At 42.7% G+C, this 23,421-nt stretch overlaps 1 pseudogene; it reads right to left on the bottom strand.

Annotated features, from left to right (window-relative positions):
- LOC124089781 (atrophin-1-like) overlaps nucleotides 1-23,421 on the bottom strand; it is a 281,107-nt pseudogene that overhangs the window by 163,322 nt on the left and 94,364 nt on the right.

Consider the following 23,421-nt stretch of genomic DNA (forward strand, 5'->3'; position numbering starts at 1 on the left):
TTTTGTCCACGAATATGAATGGGGATGAGATCTTTTCCTGAGAGTCCCAGACCAGACACACACCTCCTTCAATGGAGGCCATTTCTCCCAAGCATTCCCCCCATGAAACCAGATTTGCCTGGACCCACAAAGGCTTCCTACCCCATGCTGTCCTCCAGAATCAGGATATGAAAAAGAAGTTACTGCCTGTGTGCACTGCCATCCCATGAATATACCTCTGGGGACATCAAACTATGATTACAATAATTAACTTATACTGATCTGGTAGGGTCAGTGTAGGGTCACTGGTAGGGTCTGGACAGAGACTGTGGGAGAGAGAGCAGACCATGGTGCCAAGTTAATGCTACTGGGTGGACTCAGGTCACTGTCCCATGATACATTCCTCCTTCTATGTACTTCACAGGAAGATGCCCAACCATTAGTCTTTGCTGCAATTGCTCTGATTCCATAGTTTCTGGGACATTTATACCCCTATTGCCTGAGAATTTATGTGTCCCAAGAATGTCCACAGAGTCTCAGAAGTCACAATGATCTAATACCCACATGAGGGCATAAGAGGAACCCTTCTCCTCCTCACCAGGAGCCAGGGTCAAGATGATGAAAGAGACATCAATGGATGAAGGTGTTTTTTAGATACTTGAATACAAGACATAGTCAAGTAAACCATGAAAAAATATTTCTACCAAATCATACACAGGCAGAGGACTTGAAGAGATTTCTCCAAAGAAGTTGCACAAGTGTCCAGGATGCTTATGGATAATGGCTCAAGATCCCTAATCCCTGAATAAAGGCAAACCAAAATTGCCTTGAGGTATCACTTTGTACCCACCAGCTTAGCCAGCATTTTAAAAATGAATAAGGTTTGCCAAGGATGTGAAAAACTAGAACACATGTACACTGTTTCTGGGAATGTATAACTGTACAGACAATGTGGAAAACAGTATGGAAAATCTTCAAAAAATGAAGATTTTACCTAGCAATGTCATTACTGACACGAGGAAACCGAACAGGTATTTGCATAGCAATGTTCATATCAGCCTTGTTCATAAGAACCAAAAGGTGGAAAAGTCCAAATGTTCCTCAACACATATAAGAATAAATGCATATTCTGTATTCAAATGAATATCATTGACCCTTAAATTGGAATGACATCTTAGAACATGCAACACAAATGAACCTTGAAATGGTATTGAGTGAAAGTAGCCAGGCAGAAAGACACATTTGTATAAAATGTGCAGAACAGGCAAATCCAGAGGCGGAAGGAATGTATATCAAGGCGTGGGGAAGGCAGATGAATGGTGAGCAACCATGTTGTGGGTTGGATGTCTTTTTTGAGGTGGTGCAAATAGAATCCTTTGGAACAACATAGATGTGATGTCTGTGAACCACTGAATTTATTCACTGTACAATGACTAATCCATGCTACATCAATCTCGCCTCCATAACAAAACAATTATTAAAATTTTGTCCTCTTACAAGCCCAACAATCCACTGGAGGCCAACCTAGAGGAACAGTTGAGCAGATATGAAAGTTTGGAGTTCCCAGAAGTATGAAGGGCCCCATGAGGAGATTCCAATCCATGTTAGGGAAGGAAAGGGAAGCAACCACTTCTAGGGTCTGGAGTGAACAATACTCAGCCACAGAAGTAGGATGGTGCTTCCCATCACATATGAATTCTGCCTCCCCTACAGATGCAGGTAAGCTGGGGAAGCAAAAAATATTGAACAGTTCCTTGGTCAAGGCTTGAGGACACTGCTGGATGAGTGTCCTGCAAAGGTGCCCTGTAGCTGCCCACTTGTGTTGGGCCACAAGCCAGATTGAACCTGTCATAGCAGCAGTGAATCTTCCAATGTCCCTAGCAAATTGTTGACCTATTTTCACAGCTGAGAAAGTGTCTGGAATGGAGTCTGTACCTCAGGAATTAAGAAGGAAAGGGTGGTGACCAGGACTAGGAGAAACTCCACACCTACACAACACCAACACCTAACTGGTGTCTTTTTGTGCTGCACTGAGAAAAATGTTTGAGGAAGAAACACAAGCTGGAGAGGAGCTATGGAATGAGAGCACCTCTGCCTCCTGACATTACCCTCTCTTATATTGCCCAGTGCCTCACAATGGACAACTCAGGAATCCATTCACTTCACAGCCTCCAGCCTTGAGGGAAAGAGAGGAGGAGTACCTAAGTTTCCACAGGGCATGTTTTTTGCATGGCTGCCCAATGCCCCTTCCTACCCTAATCTCAAATGACTTGTATGTAACGAGTTCCTTGCTTAGTGTTTCCTTTACTTATCACCTTCCTCTGCAAACTATCCACGTGGAAGACAAGAGGCCCTTCTGCCATCTCCTCAAGAGCATCCTCAGCACTAGGAAATCCCTAGGCCTGACCAGCACTCCCACATTCCCACTGACCTGATTGTTACTATTATTGTTACATGAAGTCACTCACTCAGAGACAACACAACAGAAATGAGAAAGGATGGGGGTGGGGGAAGTGAGGGGAAAGCAACAGATGACAATGACATAGACAGCCCATGGTCCTGGAGACTCAGATTTCACATCCTAGGATGGAAATGGGGAGAGTCAGGGCTAAGACAAGTGCTTTCCGAGAATAGGAGCCCTTACAGGAAGTGTCTTCCCCACAGTTACTCACAGAAAGAAAGCAAAGCCAGTGGAACATAGCTACATTTCAGGAGGGCTAGAATGTGGAGAACTCAGATGCTGCTTCAACTCTATGCCCTTGTATCCTGAGCACTCAAAGAATGCTCTCTGTTCCCAGCCTACTGGGGAGGAGGGCTATGCCTGGACATGAAAAGATATATACAACAGCACTGAAGCCAAGCTTCCCCATCCCTTCTCAATAGCACATCAGTTCTGTCAAGTGTCCAGGCAGATACTGGGTGCAGGGCCACATCCTAGGTGTCCTGGACACATGGCTGCTCCAATAGCAGCACAGAGACACCTTTCTGCCACATATACCTGTTCCTCCTCAGTATGACTCTGTGGGTTCCCATCCCATGGGAAACCCAAATATCAGATAAGCCATCAGTCTGACTCAAGAACTCCACTGACACAGAAGGGTCCTAGGATCAGATGTTTTAAGGCAATGATACAAACTCCTAGATCTGTGTCCTAAGTTTGCTTAGTGCCCACCAGTACTGAGTAGTCAGGTTTTGGGTCACTTCCTCTGCTAGAAAACTTCCTCAGCTCCATCACTGGTACCCACCACCAATGGACTAGAGAAGGAGCTTCCTGAAGGCCAGGGGACCACGCTGAGGGAGCTCCTCAGTGTTCTTCATGAGTCCAGAGTCTATGGGAGCATTGTGGTTTTGATATAAGTTGTTCCCTAAAAAGCTCATGTGTGAAAAAAATACAAGAAAGTATGGAGGTGAAAGCATTGGGTTATGAGACCTGTGTCTAATCAGTGCATTAACCCACTGGTAAGGATTAACTCTAGTCAAGGAGGCCGTGGCTGGTAGAAGTGTGTTAACTAGGGGTGCAACTTTGAGATTTATATTTTGTTCAAGTTGAGGAGAAAGGTCTCTCTCTTTCTCTGCTACCTGGTACCATGTCCCAGCTGTTTCCCTCTGCCACATCCTTCTACCATAGTATTATGCCTCAATGGGATCCATGAGCAAGGAACTCTGAAACTGTGATCCCCCAGAAAACTTTTCCCCTCTACAATTGTTCTTGTCAGGTCGTTCATTATAGGAGTGAAAAAGCTGTCTGAAACAGTAAGCCTCAGCTTCCTCAAGTCTGAAAATGTAAAATAAGACTGATTTTCACAGGGTTGTCAGGAGAATTACAATGAGTTAGCAAATAAAGTAGCATGAAGCACAAGACCAGCAAGCTATGAGCTCTCCATGACATGGCTACTGATTGTATCTGCCTTTCCAAGTTAAGACAAGACTTAGGGGATTCTCTGTCAGGCTGCAGAGGAAGCAAAGATGATTTAAATATTCTCCTTTCTGACAGTGGGGGCACAGCCCATTGTGGCTGCTGGAGTCTTCCTTGCACTTAACCCATAGAAGATGAGAGAATCAACCCACCAGACATGGCTGTTAGGCCATAAGGGTCCTTTCTGAGCACAGTATTCCTCTCTGATGCCTTAGCATCAGCCACCCCAAAACCAGGACAGGGCTAGGGACCACAATGGCTTTGGTGGCAGTGAAAGATACAGGTAACAGTGGTTCCTCATTATGAAAATTGGAAACTTTACTTACAAACACCCAGCTTAAAGTGCTCCTGAGAGAGCCACCTTTAAGCTGTCAGCTCTACAAGCCACAGCAAAGAGCACTGAATGCCCTCAAGTCTGGTCCTGTGGCCTCGGCTGCTGCCCCACCTCTCTGAGCTCTGGCTCATTCTATCTCTACTTCCAAGGATTTGGTCAGTGCTCAATATAACACTGCACATAAAGTGTTAGCACAGGCCTTCCCTTAACACAGGCTGCACAGGGTAGATTTTGTCATTGTTATTTTTATTGAAAACAATAAACATCACCAGCACAAGGGTATCGAGTGGGCATTCAGGAGCACAACTCCAGTTGTATTGCTTCCTGAGACAGGTAGGACAAGCCCCAGTACCCTGGAAGCCCTGCTTCCCTCAAGGTTAGAGTGGGTATTGGAGAGTGAAATATCAGCACATCTCAGTCTTCGTTTAGGGCTCTCTGCCTCATTCCTGCATTAGTGCCAGTGGGCAGGATGGCCTCCCAAAGCTAGTAGGCCCTAGGGCTGGTGGAGCGGGATTTTGTAAAAATTTGAGAGCTGCCTCCAAGTGCAGAACACTAGAAAGGATGGAACTCAATAGTGCCCATCAATACCTCCCAGCCCAAGCAGTAGTACCACATCATGCTGTCACACCAAGTAGTACCTGATGTCCTGACTCTACCTTCCTCAGAGGTGAGGCATTGATTTCCTTTGTGGGTACCAGTATGATCTTGACATGGCTCAGAGGCTGAGGATCCTCTATGAGAAATAGAAGAGACCAGTTCTGGATCACTTGTGACAAGGTCATCAAGGGTTAATTTCAAGAGTAAGAAGGAAGACAAAGACAGTAATAAACACACACTGTGAGGGGTGCATTGGGAAGGAGAGTGCAAACTTGGGGACTTTTAATGTCCTTTCTGTGCAAGGAGGTACGGGATCCTGCCAGGCACCTGGAGGATCAACCTACATTCCTAAGGTGTGAGCTTTTTAAGAATTTTGGCTCTCAGCCTGTAGGAACCCTAAGAAGTGGGATCTTCATCTACTCCTACATTGCAGATTTAAATAGGATATTTTTATTCAAAATCCTGATTTGAAATCTATGTGTGTTGTAGTTGCTTTAATCGCTCTGTTTTTAAGCTAGTGTTCATTTGTATCTCATATTTGTTATGCTGATATTTCCATTAGCAATCATCTAGCCGAAGAGAGAGGTAAAGTTAACTAACCAGAACTATAGAAGTCATGACATATTCCTTTGAAAACAAAGGAATATATAAATTTAAAGGCTTTTTATGCTAATGGAATAATGTACTTAAGAGAAGCCAACATGCCTTTTCTACTAGATACAGGATGGAGGGAGATAAATTTTTGCCAAATGGAAAAAGCATGCTAGTGAGGAAAGACAAACATTTTTTCATATTCTCAAAAGCCATGCAAAGGAGAAACCAAAACCAACAGGGAAATTAAAAAAAAAAAAAAATACCTTTGAAATATCACTTTGTGGTAGTCCCACAGAGGGGTTGAAATTTAACACAGAATATATCATTATTTTTAAGCCTTAATTTTCAGAGATGATTAACTCTTCCAGGTGATTTTTCAGGTATTGGGAAAAGCTGGTAGTAATTTCAACCCTGCCTAAAGAAAACAGAACATTTCCTTTGTGAAAAAACACTCATTGACTTGGACAAAAGCACTACAATAGTCTATTAGTCTTAGAATGATATGTATTTCTTACAAACTCTGCAAACCTTTTAATAAGAGTAAGAATTCAATTAAAGATAGTTGATTATATTGTAATCAGGTGGCATTGGTGGACTTAACTGGAGCATACAAAAATATACTTTGTTAATTTAAAGAATTTTTTATGCTAACACAATAATATGATTTAGCAACCCATTCTAAAAATGGTGTTTGTTATTAATATTGTATGATATACTGGAAAGACTGTCACTTTTTTGGAAGAGAGAATCAACATTTTTATCATTGTTTTGTATACAATTTTAATATTTTTGTCAAATTTTTAGTTTTTTAATTTGTTAAAAAAAACCTTTGCTTTGTACAACCTATAAGAAATAGTGTATTGATTTTAAATTTTATGAAGCTAAGCAATTAAGTACAATTGTAATAGAAGTCAATTGATCTATAAAATGAATTAAGTTTCATCCTGCATGCAGAAGCTACCTGTATATACTGTTTCATACTTTCTTTTTTAAATTGCTTTCACGAAGCAGATATTCGACCTTGGTGAGTGCTACATCTCATAGAGTAGTAGAAAAGATGCAAATTGTGTGTTTGAGTCGAAACCTCTTCTCGGAAACTCCTCTGAAAATTCAGCTTAAAATTGCTAGACACATCCAATTGTATGGCACTTTTATCAGGGGTTTCTAATAGAAATAATATTGTACTTAGTGAGCACATGCATCTATGTGCACATAGGAAAAATGTGGAAATTGTACTGTAATGAAAGTGAATTCTCTAAGGCTCAGTTGAAAACTAAGTGAAACTTCCAGTGGAAATGCACTTCAATTGGCATTTCCCATTTAAAATGAACAGCAGTACAAATGGCACATAAGCCTAAATACTGAGAACTTGCCCACATGATCTGAAATAAACTCTTGGATCATAATAGTTCACTTAAGGACAAATGTCAAGGTGCACATTGATAATTATAGTAGAGTCTCAATTTAAGCTGCCTGCAGGTACTAAAACAGTACTGCTCCTTCAAGTAGTTCTCAGAAAGTACATATAAATTACTTTTGATTCCTTCACCTAATATTTTGATAGGAATAAGTTTAACAGTTTGGCATAATTTTAGTGAGAAAGGAGGGTCAGGACACTGAGATATGGAATCAACAGTTTATTAATGGCACTAATGCTCAGAGGGATTATTTCCAAAGCCTGAGCCATGAGCATTTCACAGCTTTTACTTCTATACAGAAGTTACTCCTCAGAAAGAGAAGGGATAGAAAAAATACAAATAGAAATGAAGGCTGGAAATTTACTGAATTTGATATAAAACAGAGTCATCTTGTTTCTATGCTTCCCCTTTGTAAAAGTGTGTGGGGGGTAGAAGGATATATATATATATATATATATATATATATATATATATATATATATATATATATATATATATATTGTGTGTGTGTGTGTGTGTGTGTGTGTGGTGATGTGCAAAGGTGTGCCACATGTAGTTGAGGGGAGAAATAAAGAATGTACACGCACTGATGCCATTTTCAATGCTTTATTCTCTCAAATCACTCAATACAGTTTTACTCTATAGGCTATTTTTTCTTTCAGTATTTAATTTTAGTTGGGCTTGGACACAATACCTTCATTGTAATTTATTTTTATGTGATGCTTAGGATTGCACCCAGTGCCTCAAACATGCTACGTGAGCCCTCTACCACTGAGCCACAACACCTGCCCTTCTATAGGTTCTTAATGAAGAAAATAACAATCTTTAATTCTGGGCACTGTAATAGACATAATCAATTCCAAGTCAATTCTAAGCACTGCAATCATACTTAATCATGACAGACATATTATAGATATTCCCTCTGCTTGAAAGCTCAAGTGTCAGATCTAGAGTCTCAAGTCTTGGGTTTTAATTCCAGCAGATTCACACTCATTCAGACTCCAATCATCAGGTCAGGAATCCCTGGAGGCTTCATAATGGGTGGAGCAGATGAGTGATTGAAGAGGTGGTCCTAAGGAGAACGTGCTGTTCTCATCAGGATCAAGATGTGCCTGTAGAATTGGAGAATGGTGAGGATGATGCAGAAGATTAGGTACATAATGAAAAGAGTTGGGATGTCAGTCCACATGTCCTCATCAGGCTCTCCAGCATGGGGGCACCAGTGTGGGTTGGTCGAATGTCTCCTATTTGCTACATCATTTATACTAAATTTGGGGGTTTCTGCTTGCCCTTTCAATCCCTATCACATATGACTGTGTTTCTTAATGACGTGCTTCATTCTTGGGTCAGGACATCTGGTCTGGTGGTTTCTGCTCTGATCTCTCACTTGTGATTCTTATCAGGGCAAAGGAAAATGACAGTGACTTCACTCTGAGTCTTATCAGGGTTGTGGAAAGTGACTTATTTTAGAACACCATACTTGATGACAATATAAGAAGGCTCTGTAAACTTCTCTGGTAGGGACTCCAGTTGTATTTTAACATAGTTTTAAAATGCAGTTGTTTAGGCTAAGACCATCCTCACAATGTGTGTGTAGACATGTTCCCAAAATTTCTCTTGAAGTTTAACTCACACTGATTTTACAAACAAAAATACTAGAAACATATAAAAATGTCCCTTGAGGGTTTATTTCAATTTTTATGCTTAGTTTTGAAAAGTTGTAATAATAATGCATCAATTATTTTTTGTCTAAACCCTTTAGATGAAGATAGGAAAATAAAATTGGAAAGCTTTTATTTAAAGTTAGCATAACTAAATAAGCATAAGAGAAATTTCAGTTCTATGCTCAATTGAACAAGGCAAGGACATATTGTATGGAAGAGTTGAAATTTGAAAGAGAAGAGATCCTGAAAGTAATAATCCTGGAGAAATAAAAATTTCAGAGATAATAAGAATTTGCAACCAGTATGAAATTGATGGAGCTCAGAAACCTACAGGGAAGGACGGGATGTCTATGTTCCAGGAGAAAAGAGTATTCAATTGACTGAGATCTTCTCTGACAGGGTGAGCAAGTGGAGATGGAAGGAAGGATCTAGAAGGCCATGAGGGTAGACGACATGCTGGCTGGAGGGTGGGGCAAAGGTGTGGTGCTCACATTTCTTCTTGGTCTTACCCAAATGACAGAATTCTTTTGTGATGAGAGAGCACAGCTCTGTGACATAGGCCTGGGCCCTACTTTCCATTGCTGAAGAGACTTTCAGGACTCATTTATCCATGTGACACAGTGCAATTAAGATGATGGATAATCCTCTCTTTCCTCTAAATAGCATTAACACCACATGGGTGAACCCCAGCTTTACAACCTGGGCAATGGATATGATCCTTGCCTTTGTGGGTAGACTGGGGATCTATCTCCTTTTATTTTCTCACCTCCAGAGTAATGCATCCTTCCCACCACCAAGGAAAAAAGAAAAACTCTGGAAGGTAAGAAATCCTCAGATCACACCCAACAACAACAACAACAAAATATTCTCTTTTGTCTACTTTTCTTTCCACTTTTCCAAAATAAGTAGACACACTTCGCAAAAAAGAAATTTCAGGACAGAATATAGAATGATTCTGCTGTAGGCAGGGCAGAGCAGGAGATAGTTAGTGTGCACTAGGATTTCCTCCTATCTGGAAGTCTTAGACCACATAGAGAGGTATGGATTCCTGAGAGTGCCTGGTACCTCTAGAAAGGCCAGGTCCTGAGAATTGCTCCATCATCTTCTACTGGTAAGTATCTCTGGAACATTCCTTTCCTCTGTTTTGAGATGAAGTGGGTATGAGGGCCTCCATCACAGGCTGTCAGGTCACCACTGGTCTTAGGAAGCAGAACTTTGCCTAGCAGCTGAGAAGAGCCTGTGGAAATGAGTCCATTCTTAAACAGAACATAAATGAATGACAACATTCATAGTGTAATTTAATTAGAAAATCCCCTTTTGTGCTTTCCAAAGGAAAAAAAAATTAAGTATTTTGCCACTTTAAAAATGTTCTCTGAATAAAACTAGCTAAATGTAGAAGTCCTGCTGTTCAGAAACATGAAATGTCTACAGCTGATCTACCAGAGCACAGGGAGAACTGGGCTTCAGCCACTTTTTCTATATTGTCTGTCAGCTTGTGAAGATGAAGAAGGTGCTATACAAGTGCAGGAAGAAGAGTGGAACTCTGAAAGGTAACACACTGCCCTTTTACCCCAGAGATGGCATGTTGTCCCCTTTCTCCAAGAGTTCAGAGCCATGCCCCATAGGAAGTTGGTTGCAGAAACCTGAGAGGGAAAATATTGGTAAGGAACTCATCATACCAAAGACACTTCTCAGATTCTGTGCTCAGAAGGTGTGGTGGATGAAGGGTGGGTGATGTCCATTAGGGTGATATGGACAGCAATTGAGCAGTAGTGCCTAGATATGGAGGTGGGACATTCAGGTCCACCTGTGGTCAAGCTGTTTCATTCTGTTAAGGCCAATTTCTCTTTGAGGTTACCAATCCATTCTCCCCTATAAGGTGGTTGTGAGGATCATGCAGGTTAGTGGAGGTAAAAACAACCTGCAAATGATAAAATGTGGCTTCTCCCAGAGTCTTTATATGACTCTCATGCTGTACAATTGCATCCCTGATCACCGCCATGTCAGGCCTAGCCTGCATAAGCTATTCAATTTTGTTCCTCGCCTGGTGGACTTGGACACTGAGCCTTAGCCTCCAGTCTCATCTCCCATGATCTACCCCAAGGGAGCATTGCACTTAACATCCTGTGAAATCTGGGATCCTCCTTTCTCTACCACAAATCATTTTTCATTTCCAGGTTTAGGAAATCGCCTGAAGAATCTGATGGAGATTCAGAATCTGATTTTACTTCTGCAAACGTGAGGAACTTACCATTTCTCTAGTGTTTTCCCATTAGCATCTGTAATGTGACCCTGGTGTACTCCAGTTTGTAGTGGAATGTGATTGAAGCCCTGGTGGTAGGAACAGGAATAGTTTGGTGAAGACAGTGTAGGGGCAGTGGAGGGTCCATAGGCCACAGGTTTTCACCCCTGCCCAGCCTCTTGGTCCTTCGTGCTCCTGGCTCTAGCTTGTGCCTCTTGTCTCCTATAGTCTCCTAGGGAAGCTCTGGGACAAGGACAGTTCTCCTCTACTGGTAAATGAAGATGCTGCAGGTGAGGTGTTCATGCAAGAGGCTGCTGGAGTTCAAGAGCTAACTCATCAACATATAGAAGATACTTCTACCATCAAACCCCCATTAGGTTCTCTAGCTCCTCTGACCAAACACACTCTGCCTGGGGCCTCATCCTTATCAGAAGAACATGATGACTAGTATGACTTGAATAGAATCACACTGGACATTGTTCCACAAACCTCCCTTGTAGTTCACTCATACTGGGCATCCCTGATCACCGCCATCTCAGGCCTAGACTGCATAAGCTATTCAATTTCGTTCCTCTCCTGGTGGTGGGCAGATGCCAAGCTCTTATTTTTCTCTACCTGGGCACATGGCAAATCCAAGCAAGAAGACCTTCTTCACCATCCATCAGACCCCACAATCTCAGTAGACCCCACAGGATGGCAAGTAGAGTCTGGAGGCCTCTCTTTCATCAACTCTGATGTACAGATACTCCTAGAAATGCCGATCACCAAAAAAGCAGAACTAAAAGTGTGGAAGGAAAATATTAAAAATGGGTCCTCTTTCAAACAAATGAGTCCAGAATACACCATGTATTCTCTGGGAAACATGTTTGAGTTAATGGGTAGTAAGAGAGACACCACTGCAAAAACATTTGGGAACACAAAAGAAAAAATAGAGCAGCTTCATGATTCTCAGGATTTCTTTTACCACGAGGTCTTGGGGGGTCTTTTAGAGAAAAAAATACAGCCAGCTGTTCTGGGCCTGCCGTCTCTGCATAGTGAGTCACTGGTGGCTACTACCTGGGTGTCTAAGAGGTCCTCTACTGCACAATGTAAACATGTGGCATTCAACATAGTCTCAGAATCTCTCTCAGTTCAACATCAGGATGAAGAAACTCCACAGCTTTCTCAGGAGGAGCCCTTTTCCCAGGAGAAGGCCCAATCCCAACTTTTGGCACAAAACTTGTCCCCATCTGTGGCTCAGGGTCAGACTCTGTCCAGCACTTCACACACTTTTTCAAACCTACCACCTTCTTCAGCCCAGATTAAGTCTGGCACAACAACTTGTTCTAAATCTGAAAAGGAGGCACAGTCTTTTTTCCCAACTGAACAACAACATTCAGAATGTCCCTTGCAGAACCAAAGGAAGGTCTTATTCTCTGAGATCCAAAAGACTCTAGAAGACCTTTACCAGCCAGCTCTCAACCTTCTGCAGGGAAGCTGGGCTTCCCAAATTTCCAACTCTGTCTCCATAGTTGCTGGGGATTCTGCCAGCCAGGAGCTAGAGAACAGACTTGAGCAACATATTCAAGGAAAGTTAATCAGTGATCAACCACAGCTAGGCCCTCACTGTAGATTTCTCACATCTCAGGAACAGATGCAGCCTTAGGATCAATATCAGTGGAAGAATCAGTGCCACAAAAATGATGAATCTGGACCCTCACAGTCCAGCCAGTCAGCACTTACTGATAATGATCTGCAGAAGATGGAGCAGCCCAGCCAGTCAACACTTGCTGGTCATGATTTGAAGAAGATGGAGACTAAGCACACTGAAAGACTCTCTACAATGGGCTCTGTAACATTCAAACTAGATTTCCCAAACAAGGGTCTAGAACCAGAACTACAGAAGCAGCCATTAGATTTATCCTGGAGCTCAGGAAGCAACTCAGGGAAGATTCAGAATAACAATAAGGAGGTTTCAGAAAGTTACTTGAGGAGGAACAGGAAGGTTATTCCAGAAAGTGACTTATCTACAGGCCTAGACAAGAAAATGTGGAAAAAATCCTGCAAGACCATCTGGGCAGAAAGTCAGTGCAGATCAAGGAGGGCATGATCCCTGTGTGTGTGCGTGGATCCTGGCATGCTGCCAACTATGCTTTTCCAAAGTCCTACATGCACACAAAACCCATCTATCAAAGCTCCTCCAAGTACCTGCAATCCTATGTAAATACTGTTCAGCAGCTTTCCTTCCTTGACCCTGGAACTCACCTGAAGCTAGAAACAGATATTATGAGGTCTTGGGTGAGGCGCAGGTGGAGTCCATCCCTCCAGGCTTTTGATCCCATTAATTACACCTTAGGTGAGGCTCAAACCTCACCCCTTCCACAGCCTGCCTTTTCCTCCTCAGCCTCCAGTGACTTCAGGGCCATTTCCATTGCAAAAATTGGCAGTCTCCTGGAAGAACTTCCTCAGAAAGGTGAGGGAAAGAGGATAATAAGAAAAATTTCATTTCCCACTTTACAGAACCCCCTTCCTGCACTCTCACCTTCAGAAATTCAGATGACCATGCAAGGAACCCCACTGGGTGTCAGGCATATGACTTCAGATGCCTACATGCCTTCTGATACCTATAGCCATCTGGACATGAACCAACAGAGTACAGTTTTTAGAGGTATTGGAAAAGCTAGCCTGGAGACCAGTCTAAGCCTGGATATGGCCAGTTATGAGACACAGAAAGAGAGTAAAGATGTGGCCTCAGGAGACCCATGTCCTGGTGCTACAATGCTGGAAATTAAAGTAGGGACCCAATCATCAATAGCTACAAAGACAAAGGAGACAGAGTTGGAGAAGAAGAAATCATCTGAATGGGAAGTGACAGTGGAAGCCTCTGTGATGGCAAACTCCCAAACCATCAATGTGAATCTGAAGAATGTAGGGTCTCTGGGAAACATGAAAAGCCCCTCCCCGTCTAGAATATCTATTTCACAAGATCCAGGAGACCAAAACCTGAAAACAAAGATAGGTAGTGGTTTTCAGGTCAAAGTGGAGTTTGAGTCAGAGGAGCAACACCAAGACCATTTCACTGGAGTCCTGCAAATTGCCACGCTAATGAGCTCTCCACCACATATATTTCACATTCTCAGGTGTCCCTGTCCAATTCAAAGAGCTTTTTCAAGATTCATAAGTCAATATCCCAAGATCTATTAGATGATGTAATGAAGGCAGGGAGCAGCCAGGAACAGGAGGAATCCAAAATCACAAATGTTGAGGTTCCTAGAAAGAATGACACTGAAATGATTTGTGTAAATAAAAGCCAAGAGAGCTTTCGGAGGTCCAGACCAAGAGAGGAGGAAGAAAGTTCCCTAGAGTGTGGGTTGAGCTCTTCTGACAAAGTCAAGGAAGTAGACACTACTTTAAGCAAGTCCTTCCCTTGCCTTCCAGAGAAGGAAGAGAATCCTCCAATAAGCTATTGTGATATCAAAATGAAGGATTTTGTGCAGTCTTTTAACAATCATCAAAAAGGAAAAGGGAAGAAAAATTCCCTGGTTGAAGTCAACCTCCTGTCAGCTACCATCCATACCCAGAAATCAGCCACAAGCCAAATATCCAAGGATATTGGGGTGCTTGAACCACAGACCCTCATGACAGTTGTTGGACATATCCTGATGGACAAGCTGATACTTCAAAGTAGAATTTTTCCAACAGAGTTATATGGGCATAAAGAAGAACCCCGGATGCTACTGGGTAGGCAGTCTTGTCAACCCAGGGGTTCTTCCTAGTCAGATAGAAGACAAATGTTTACAGACATTGCCTCTCGTCCCCAAGCAAAATACAAGGGCCACAGCCCGAAGAACAAGTAGGCCAGAGACAACAACTGGACCTTCAAGCCTAGGAATGTTGAGCCTCCAGCCACCCCCTTCCAACTCAGGCCAATTGGGGTGAGCACTTTGAGCCACCTTCATTATTACCCAACTTGTTTTTTTTCAATATGGTGTTGTGCATGGTCAACCAGGTCTTGTTTACCATGAGTTTTCTGGTGAAAAAACTTTCAGAAAAAAATAAATTCATGGGGAGAAAAACTGTCATCATGTGAATCCTTCTCTAAAGACTAATGTCTTCTTCCCTTCTGGGATTTCAATTGCTTCCTAATAAATTGTTTTTTTTTTTTTCCTTTACTCATCAGATATATTGATATTTTTTGTGTGTCCTCCTGTGGGGTATTAAGGGGGTTTGTGTTTGATCTTTCTCAGAGTGGCTTCTGGAAGGGACAGCATATTCAGAGGACCCACCCTCATCTCAAATTCTCTCATTGTGCCTGAAAAATTCCTCATTTAGTCATCACAGAAACAAACAATAGAATGCCTTGAGCCCACTCAGGGTGAGGCAATCCTGTGAAGACCCCACTCCACAGTCTGACTCTATAAAATTCCCTTGCTTTCCCTCTCTCTGTAACTGTATACAGCTTTGGGAATGGGTGTATAAAAGTGACAGAGTCCAGTAGCTTTACATATGACAAAGTAAGCATGGGAATGTTGGGGGGGGGGGAAATTAGTGTGTTGGTCTTAAAGTTAGGAAAACCTTGTTCCTTAGATTTTCTAGTGGGAAAAGAAGTGTGTTTGATGGGGGAGCCCCTTCTCTCCCTGATAGTGTTTGGACCTGTCAACCCCTCTTAGATCAGCCTTAATGACATGGCAGTGTCACTCAAATCCACATCTGATTTCAACATTTTCAAGAGCAGCAGCCAAGATAGATCTTGCAGCTCAGCATCTAGGTGGGGGCCACAAAGTGCTGTTGAGTGCTGCATATCCCCTGCACATTGTCACTTCTCTTCTCCTCTAGAAGGGACTGTGCATACACTATCTGACTGATAGTAGTGCATGGTAGATATAAAGTGGAATGTGTAGAATAATTGATGTTTAGAGCCAAGACAGAAGGCAGAGCATAATTGGATGCTATAGAGTACCATGAACAGGAACCCACAGCCTTCCCATGCTGGCTACAAGGCTAGCATGAGGAGACCAGATTGTCTGAGGTGTTCACTGGTTCAGCCTGGACCAATTCCAGAGCCTGTCTACTGTGGTTTCCAGACTACAGGCCAGGAGAAAGCCCTTTAGCTCTAATACACAATAGAAATAATGCAAAGCCTTCAAGCAAGGAAGGTTAAATTCCTAAGAGTAAATTTAGTAAGTCTATTTCTGCCCATCTTTGCCTCTGAAATTCCAGAAGAGATGACCTGATATTTGGTGGAGTACCCAGGACTAGGGAACTATGGCTGTGACTAAGCCTGGGGACCTTGACACATGTACCTGGCCTTAGCACTGCTTCCATGGACAAAGTGGGGTATCTAAAAAGGTCAAGGTCATGGCATAGGGTTTCATTGCAGTTCTCTCCAGGCTTCTAGAATTTGCTTGTCCAGAGACAAATGGTTGAAGAAATGATTTGACAGAGTTTGTATATACAAAGGAAAGTAACTTATCCAAAATGTGTGAGCTGACTAGACTGGAAGGAGATACATATTCATTTCTGCTGAGCCTCACACGATAATAATAATAATAATTTTTGTGTGGTGTGATTATTGAGCCCAGGGCCTTGCATGTGTTAGGCAAGTTCTCTACTTCTGAACTACAACTCCAGCCATTCTACAAGTTCTTAAGAAAATGACAATCCTTAATGCTGGGCACTGCAATAGACATAATCAATTCAAAATAAACAATTCTAGGTCAATTCTAAGCACTAAAAACATACTTAATCAACAAACACTCCCGCTGCTTCTTAAGCTCAAGTGCCAGATCTCGAGTCTCAAGTCCTGGTCCTTAAGTCCAGCAGATGCACACTCACTCAGACCCCACAGTGATCAGGTCAGGAATCTATGGAGGCTTCTCTTTGGGTGAAGCTGAAGGTTGGTTGAGAAGAGTGTCACAAGGAGAAGATGCTGTTCTCATCAGGGTCAAGATGTGGCTGTAGAGTTGGAGACTGGTAAGGACAATGTAGTAGATCAGGTAGATGATGAGAAGAGTTGGGATGTCAGTCCTCATGTCCTCCTCAGGCTCTCCAGCATGGGGGCATCAGTGTCGGTTGGCTGAAACTCTGTTCATTTGTTACATCATTTATACTAAATTTGGGGGTTTCTGCTTGCCCTTTCAGTCCCTATCAGTTGTTATTGGGTGTCTTAGTGATGTCTTTCATTCTAGGGTTAGGACATTCTAGGGTCTGGTGGTTTCTGCCCTGATCTCTCTCTTCTGACTTTTATCAGGGTGAGGCAAATGACAGTGACTTCACTCTGAGTTTTATCAGGGTTGTGGAAAATGACTTATTAGGCTATGCCTGATGACAATATTGAAGGGATCTGAAGGCTTGTCTGGAAGGAACTCCAGTTTTATTTTAATATGGAGTTTTAAAATGGAGTTGCTTAGGCTAAGGCCATCCTTATACTGTATGTGTAGACATGAATCCCAAAATTCTCTTGAAATTTAACTTTCACTTTTTTTTTACAAAAAACTATTAAAATCATACAAAAATATATCTTTTGAGAGTTTATTTCAATTTTTGTACTTAGTCTTATGAATTTGTAGTAATCATGTATCAATTCTTTTGTCTAAACCTCTAGGTGAAGATAGTAAAATAAATTTGAAAAGCTTTTATTTAAAATTAGCATAATTAAATAAGCATAAGCTAAATTTCAGTTCTATGCTTAGTTGATCAAGGCAAGAACATATTGTAAGGAAGAGTTGAAATTTTTAAGAGAAGAGATCCTGAAAGTAATATTCCCAGAGAAATAAAATTTCCAGACATAATAAGAATTTCCAAAACCTTGAAATTATGGAGCTCAAAGCAGAGATCTACAAGAAAGCAGGCAATGTCTGGGTTCCAGGGGAAAAGAATATTGAATAGACTGAAAATCTTCTCTGATAGGTTGGGTAAGTGGAGATGGAAGTAAAGATCTAGAAAGCTCAGGAAGACAGAGGACATGGTGGCTGGAGGATGGGACAGAGGTGTTGTGCTGCCTCCTCTTCTTGCCCCTACCCCAATGGTAGGATTACTGTGTGATGAGAGAGCACAGCTCTGTGACATAGGCCTGAGTCCCACTCCCCATTCCTGAAGAGAACTCTCAGGATTCATGTGTCCAAGTGACACAGTGAAATTCAGATGAGGGAGAATTCTCTCTTTCCTCTAAATAGCATTAATCCTGCATTGCTGAACCCACCTTCATCACCTGGGCAATGGATATGATCCTTGCCTTTGCATGTGGACTGAGGATCTTTCTCCTTTTGTTGCCCCACCTGCAGGGTAATCCATCCTTCCCAACACCAAGGAAAAAAGAACAACTCAGAAAGGTAAAAAACCTTCAAGTCATATCAAAGGATAAGAAAACCAATTCTCATTTGTCTAAATTCTTTTCCACTTTTCCAAAATAAGTAGACACACTTCACAAAAGACAAATCTCGGGAAGGAATAGAGGGTCATTCTGGGGCAGGCAGGGCAGGGCAGAAAGAGAGTGTGCACTAGTATTTCTCCTATCTGAAAGTCTTAGACCACATAGAGGCATCTGGACTCCTGAGATTGCTGGGAACCTCTGGAGAAGAACAGGCCCTGAGCATTGCTCTGTCACCTTCTCCTGGCAAGTATCTCTGGAACAAGGCTTTCCTCTGAATTGGGCTGATGTGGGCCTGAGGTCCTCCTTCACAGGCTCTCAGGTCACCTCTGGCCTTAGAAAGCAGAACCTTGCCTGGCAGCTGAGAAGAGCCTGTGGAAATGACTCCATTCTTAAGCTGAGGATCAGACTAAGGACATTCAAGGTGTAGTTTATTGAGAAAATCCTCTTTTGTGCTTTCCACAGAAGAAAAATGAAGTATATCACCACTTTAAAAATATTCTCTTAATAAAAGGGTTTCCACTAGCTAACGGTAGAAGTCATGCTGTTCAGAAACATGGAATATCTACACCTGATCTAGGAAAGCATAGGGAGAAATGGGCTTCAGCCACTTTTTCTATATTGTCTGTAAGCATGTGAAGGTGAGTAAGGTGCTGTACTAGAACAGGAAGAAGAGTGGCAACCTGAAAGGTAAGGTCCTGCCACCAAGAGGTGGCTTGTTGTCCCCTTTCTCCAAGAGTCCAGAGGATATTGGCAGAGTGACCTGAGAGGAAGTATGCTGGGAAGAAAATCATCATATCACAGACACTTCTCAGTTTTTGTGCTCAGAAAATGTGGTGGGCCAGGGGTGGATCATGTCCAGTAGGGTGGTGTGGGTAGCACTTGAGCAGTAGTACCTAGATATGGAGGTGGGACTTTCAGGTTCACCTCTGGATAAGCTGTTTTATCTTGTTAAGATCAATTTCTCTTTGAGGTAACCAATCATTTCTCCCCTATAAGGTAGTTGTGAGGATCATGGAAGTGGGTGGAGGTAAAACACCTTTTATGTGATAAAACGAGGCTCCTCCCAGAGTCTTCATATGACTTTCACTGGTTATTTGGACTTGGACACTGAGGCTTAGCCTCCAGTCTCATATCCCATGATCTCCCCCAAGGGGGCATTCCACTTAACACCCTGTAAAATCTGGGATCTTCCCTTCTCTACCACAAAATCATCTTCTTTTTTTCCAACTTTGGGCAATCACCTGAAGAATTTAATGGAGGTTCAGATTCTAATTTTACTTCTGCAAAGGTGAGAAACTTTCCGGTTCTCTATACTTTTCTTCCCATCAGGATCTGTAATGTGATTCCCGAGGCTCAAGGCTGAAGCTAATAGGAAGACTCTGGGTTAGAGTGGAATATGACTAAAGCTCTGGTGTTAGGAATATCAAGAGCATGGTGAAGCCAGTGTGAAAGGCAGTGGAGGATCTATTGGCCACAAGTTTTCCCCCCTGCCAAGCCTGTAGCTTGTACCTCTTTTCTCCTTAAGTCTCCTAGGGAAGCTCTGGGACAAGGACAGTTCTCCTCTACTGCTACATGAAGATACTCCATATGAGGTATTCATGCAAGGGCCTGCTGGTGTTCAAGAGCTACCTCATCAACATTTGGAAGATCCTTCTGCCATCATACTCCCATTAGGTTCTCTAGCTCCTCTGACCAAACACACTCTGCCTGTGGCCTTATCCTTATCAGAAGAACATGATGACAAGTCTGACTTGAATAGAATCACACTGGACATTGTTCCACAGACCTCCCTTGTAGGTCACGCATACTGGGCATCCCTGATCACCGCCATCTCAGGCCTAGACTGCATAAGCTATTCAATTTCATTCCTCTCCTGGTGGTGGGCAACTGCCAAGCTCTTATATTTCTCTACCTGGGTAAATGGCAAATCCAAGCAAGAACACCTTTTCCACCATCCATGAGACCCCACACTCTGCGTAGACCCCAGAATTGGCAGGTAGAGTCTGGAGGCCTCACTTTCATCAACTCTGATGTCCAACATTGCTGGGAAATGCTAATCACCAAAAGAGTAGAACTTAAAGTTTGGAAGAAAAATCCTAAAAATGGGTCCTCTTTCAAACAAATGAGTCCAGATTGCACCATGTATTCTCTGGGTAATATGTTGGAGTCACTGGGTAGCAAGAGAGAAACCAATGCTCAAACCTTCAGGAACACAAAAGAAAAACCAGAGGAGCTTCATGACTCTCAGGATTTCTCTTACCACAAGGCCTTGGTGGGAAGGGGGCTTTAAAGCAAAAATATAGCCAGCTGTTCCGGGGCCCTCCCTCTCTGCACTGTGAATCCCTGTGGCTACTGCCTGGGTCTCTCAGAAGTCTTTTATTGCACAATGTAAACATGTAACATTCAACAAACTCTTGGAATCTCTCTCAGTTCAATATCAGGATGAAGAACCTCCACAGCTTTCCCAGGAGGAGCCCTTGGCCCTGGAGGAGGCCCAAATCCCAACTTATGGCACAAAACTTGTCCCCATTTGTGGCTCAGAGTCAGACTCTGTCTAGCACTTCATACACTTTTCTAAAACTACCCCCTTCTTCATCCCAGATTAAGTATGACACAAAAAGTAGAACTAAAACTGAAAAGGAGGAACAGTCTTTCATCCCAACTGAAGATCAATATTCAGAATGTCCCTTGCAGAACCCATTGAAATGGAAGAAGGACTTATTCTCTGAGATCCAAAAGACTCTGGAAGTCATTAACCAGACAGCTCTCAACCTTCCCCAGGGAAAGTGGGACTCCCAAATTTCTAACTCTGTCTCCATTGTTGCTGGGGATTCTGCCATTCAGGAGCTAGAGAACAGACTCCAACAACATATTCAAGGGGAGTTAATCAGTGATTACCAATAGCTCAGACTTCCCTGTAGATTTCTACCATCTCAGAACAGATACAGCCTCAGGATCAATTTCCAGGGAAGAGTCAGTGACAGAAAAATGACAATCCTAGCCCCTTGCAGCCAACCCAGTAAGCACTTGCTGGTAAGGGTTTGCAGAAGATGGAGTCCAAGCCCAATGAAAGACTCTCTACAATGGGCTCTGCAACATACAAACTAGATTTCCCAAACAAAGGTCTAGAGCCCTAACTGCAGAGGCAGCCAATACACTTATCAAGGACTTCAGGAGCACCTCAGGGAAGGTTTAGAATGACAATCAGGAGGTTTTAGAAAGACACTTGAGGAGGAACAGGAAGGGTATTTCAGAAAGTGACTTATCTACAGGCCCAGAGGGAAAAAAAAAATGTTGAAAAAATCCTGGAAGACCATCTGGGCAGAAAGTTAGTGCAGATCAAGAAGGGCATGATCCCTCTCTCTGTGTATGAATCCTGGCTTGCTGCCAACTATACTTATCCAAAGTCCTACATGTCACAAGCCCCATCCGTTTAGCCTCCTCCAAGACTCAGCAAACTTATGTGAACACCTTTAAGGAGCTTTCTTTCCTTGAACTTCCAGGAACTCACCTGAAGCTAGAAACAGATATTATGAGGTCTCGGATAAAGCACAGGTGGAGTCCATCTCTTCAGGCTCTTGATCCCATTAATCGCAAGTTAGGTGAAGTTATAACCTAACTGCATACACAGCCTGTTTTACCTCCTCAGCCTCCCTTGACTAAGGGGCCATTTCCATTGCCACGTTTGCAAGTCTCCTGGAAGAAATTCCTCAGAAAGGTCTGGGAAAGAGGGAAATAACAAAAATTAATTTCTCATTTTACAGAATCCCCTTCCTGTTCTCTCACCTTCAGAGGTACAGAGGACCTAGAGAGGAACCCCAGTAGGTGGCAGTCATAGGACCTCAGAGGCCTGCCTGCCTTCTCATACCTATAGCCTTCTGATGATGAAACAGCAGAGCAGACTTATTAGGAGGATTGGAAAAGCTAGCCTGGAGTCCAGTCCAGGTCTGGATATGGCCAGGTATGAAACACAGAGAGTAAAGATGTGGTCTCAGGAGATCCATGTCATGGTGTGACAATGCTGGAAATTAAAGTATGTTGCCAATCATCAACAGCTGCAAAGACTAACCAGAGAGAGGTGGAGAAGAAGAAATGCTCTGAATGGGAAATGATAGTGGAAGACTCTATTATGGAAAACTCCAGAATAGAGTAGGAAGGGGGTGGGGATCTGCTCTTCCTCAAAGAAGTTTCTGGAAGAGACAGGATACTTAGATGCCCACGCTCATCTGATTCTCTCATTATACCTGAAGGATTCCTCATTCAATCATTACAAGACAAACAATAGAATGCCTTGAGCCTTCTCAAGATTAGGTGACTCTGTGAAGGTCCCACTACACAAACTGACTCCATCAGTCTTTCCATGTCTCTGGAAATTTATATAGCTTTGGGGAATGGGTGTATAAAAGTGCCAGAGAGTTCAGTAGCTCCACATATTTCAGAGTAGGCATGGAAAAGTTGGGGGAAGGGACTGGTGTGTTACTCTTACAGTTAGGAAAACCTTGTTGCATAGATTTTTCTAGTGGGAAAAGGAGGAGTATGTTTGTGTTACTTTTTGGAATGTAGATGGCACCTGAATGTAAAGCCTTCAAGTAAGGTAGGTTAATTTCCTAGGAGTAAATTTAATAAGTCTGCACCTGCACATCTTTCCCTCTTAAATTTCACAACAGATGACCGGACATTTGGTGAAGTACCTAGGACTAGGAGACTCTGGCTTTGACTCAGTCTGGGGACTTTTACATATACACATGGCCTTGGCACTGCTTCTACAAAGTGGGTATCTAAAACGGTCAAGCCATGGCATAGGGTTTCAAAGAAGTTCTCTCCAGAACTTGAATTTGCTTGTCCAGAGACAAATGGGTGAAGTGATGATCTAACAGAATTTGTATATACAAAGGAAAGTAACCTGTCCAAAATGTAGGGGCTGACTAGGCTGGAAGGAGATAAATATTGGTCTCTCCTGGGCCTCACTCTTTTTCCAATAGAGGTTTCCTCTTTCAGGGGCCATCCATACAGAAAACCAGGATGGTTGTAAAACAGTAAGAGGAGTGATCATTTATCTGGGATATTCCATACTATTCCACATGCATATTTGGGTGTGCAATGAGCACACATATAGGGGACTTATTTTTTCCCCTGATGGAGAGTCCTATGCCAGGAGATGCCACCAAGGAAGAGAAAACATAGGTCCTGTCCCCATATCTGTTAGGACCCTGATTGTGGGAACAGGAGGTAAGTTGGAGTATGGGTTCAAAAGACTTCTGCTAAACCAAGTCCTGTCTCTCCTGATAACCACTGTAGCATCTATGGTGGACCCAGCAACAAGAAT

The sequence above is a fragment of the Marmota monax genome, unplaced genomic scaffold, assembly GCF_021218885.2.
Source record: "Marmota monax isolate L192 unplaced genomic scaffold, Marmota_monax_Labrador192_F-V1.1 WCK01_AAM20220418_F8-fsc00318, whole genome shotgun sequence".
NCBI lineage: Eukaryota > Metazoa > Chordata > Mammalia > Rodentia > Sciuridae > Marmota > Marmota monax.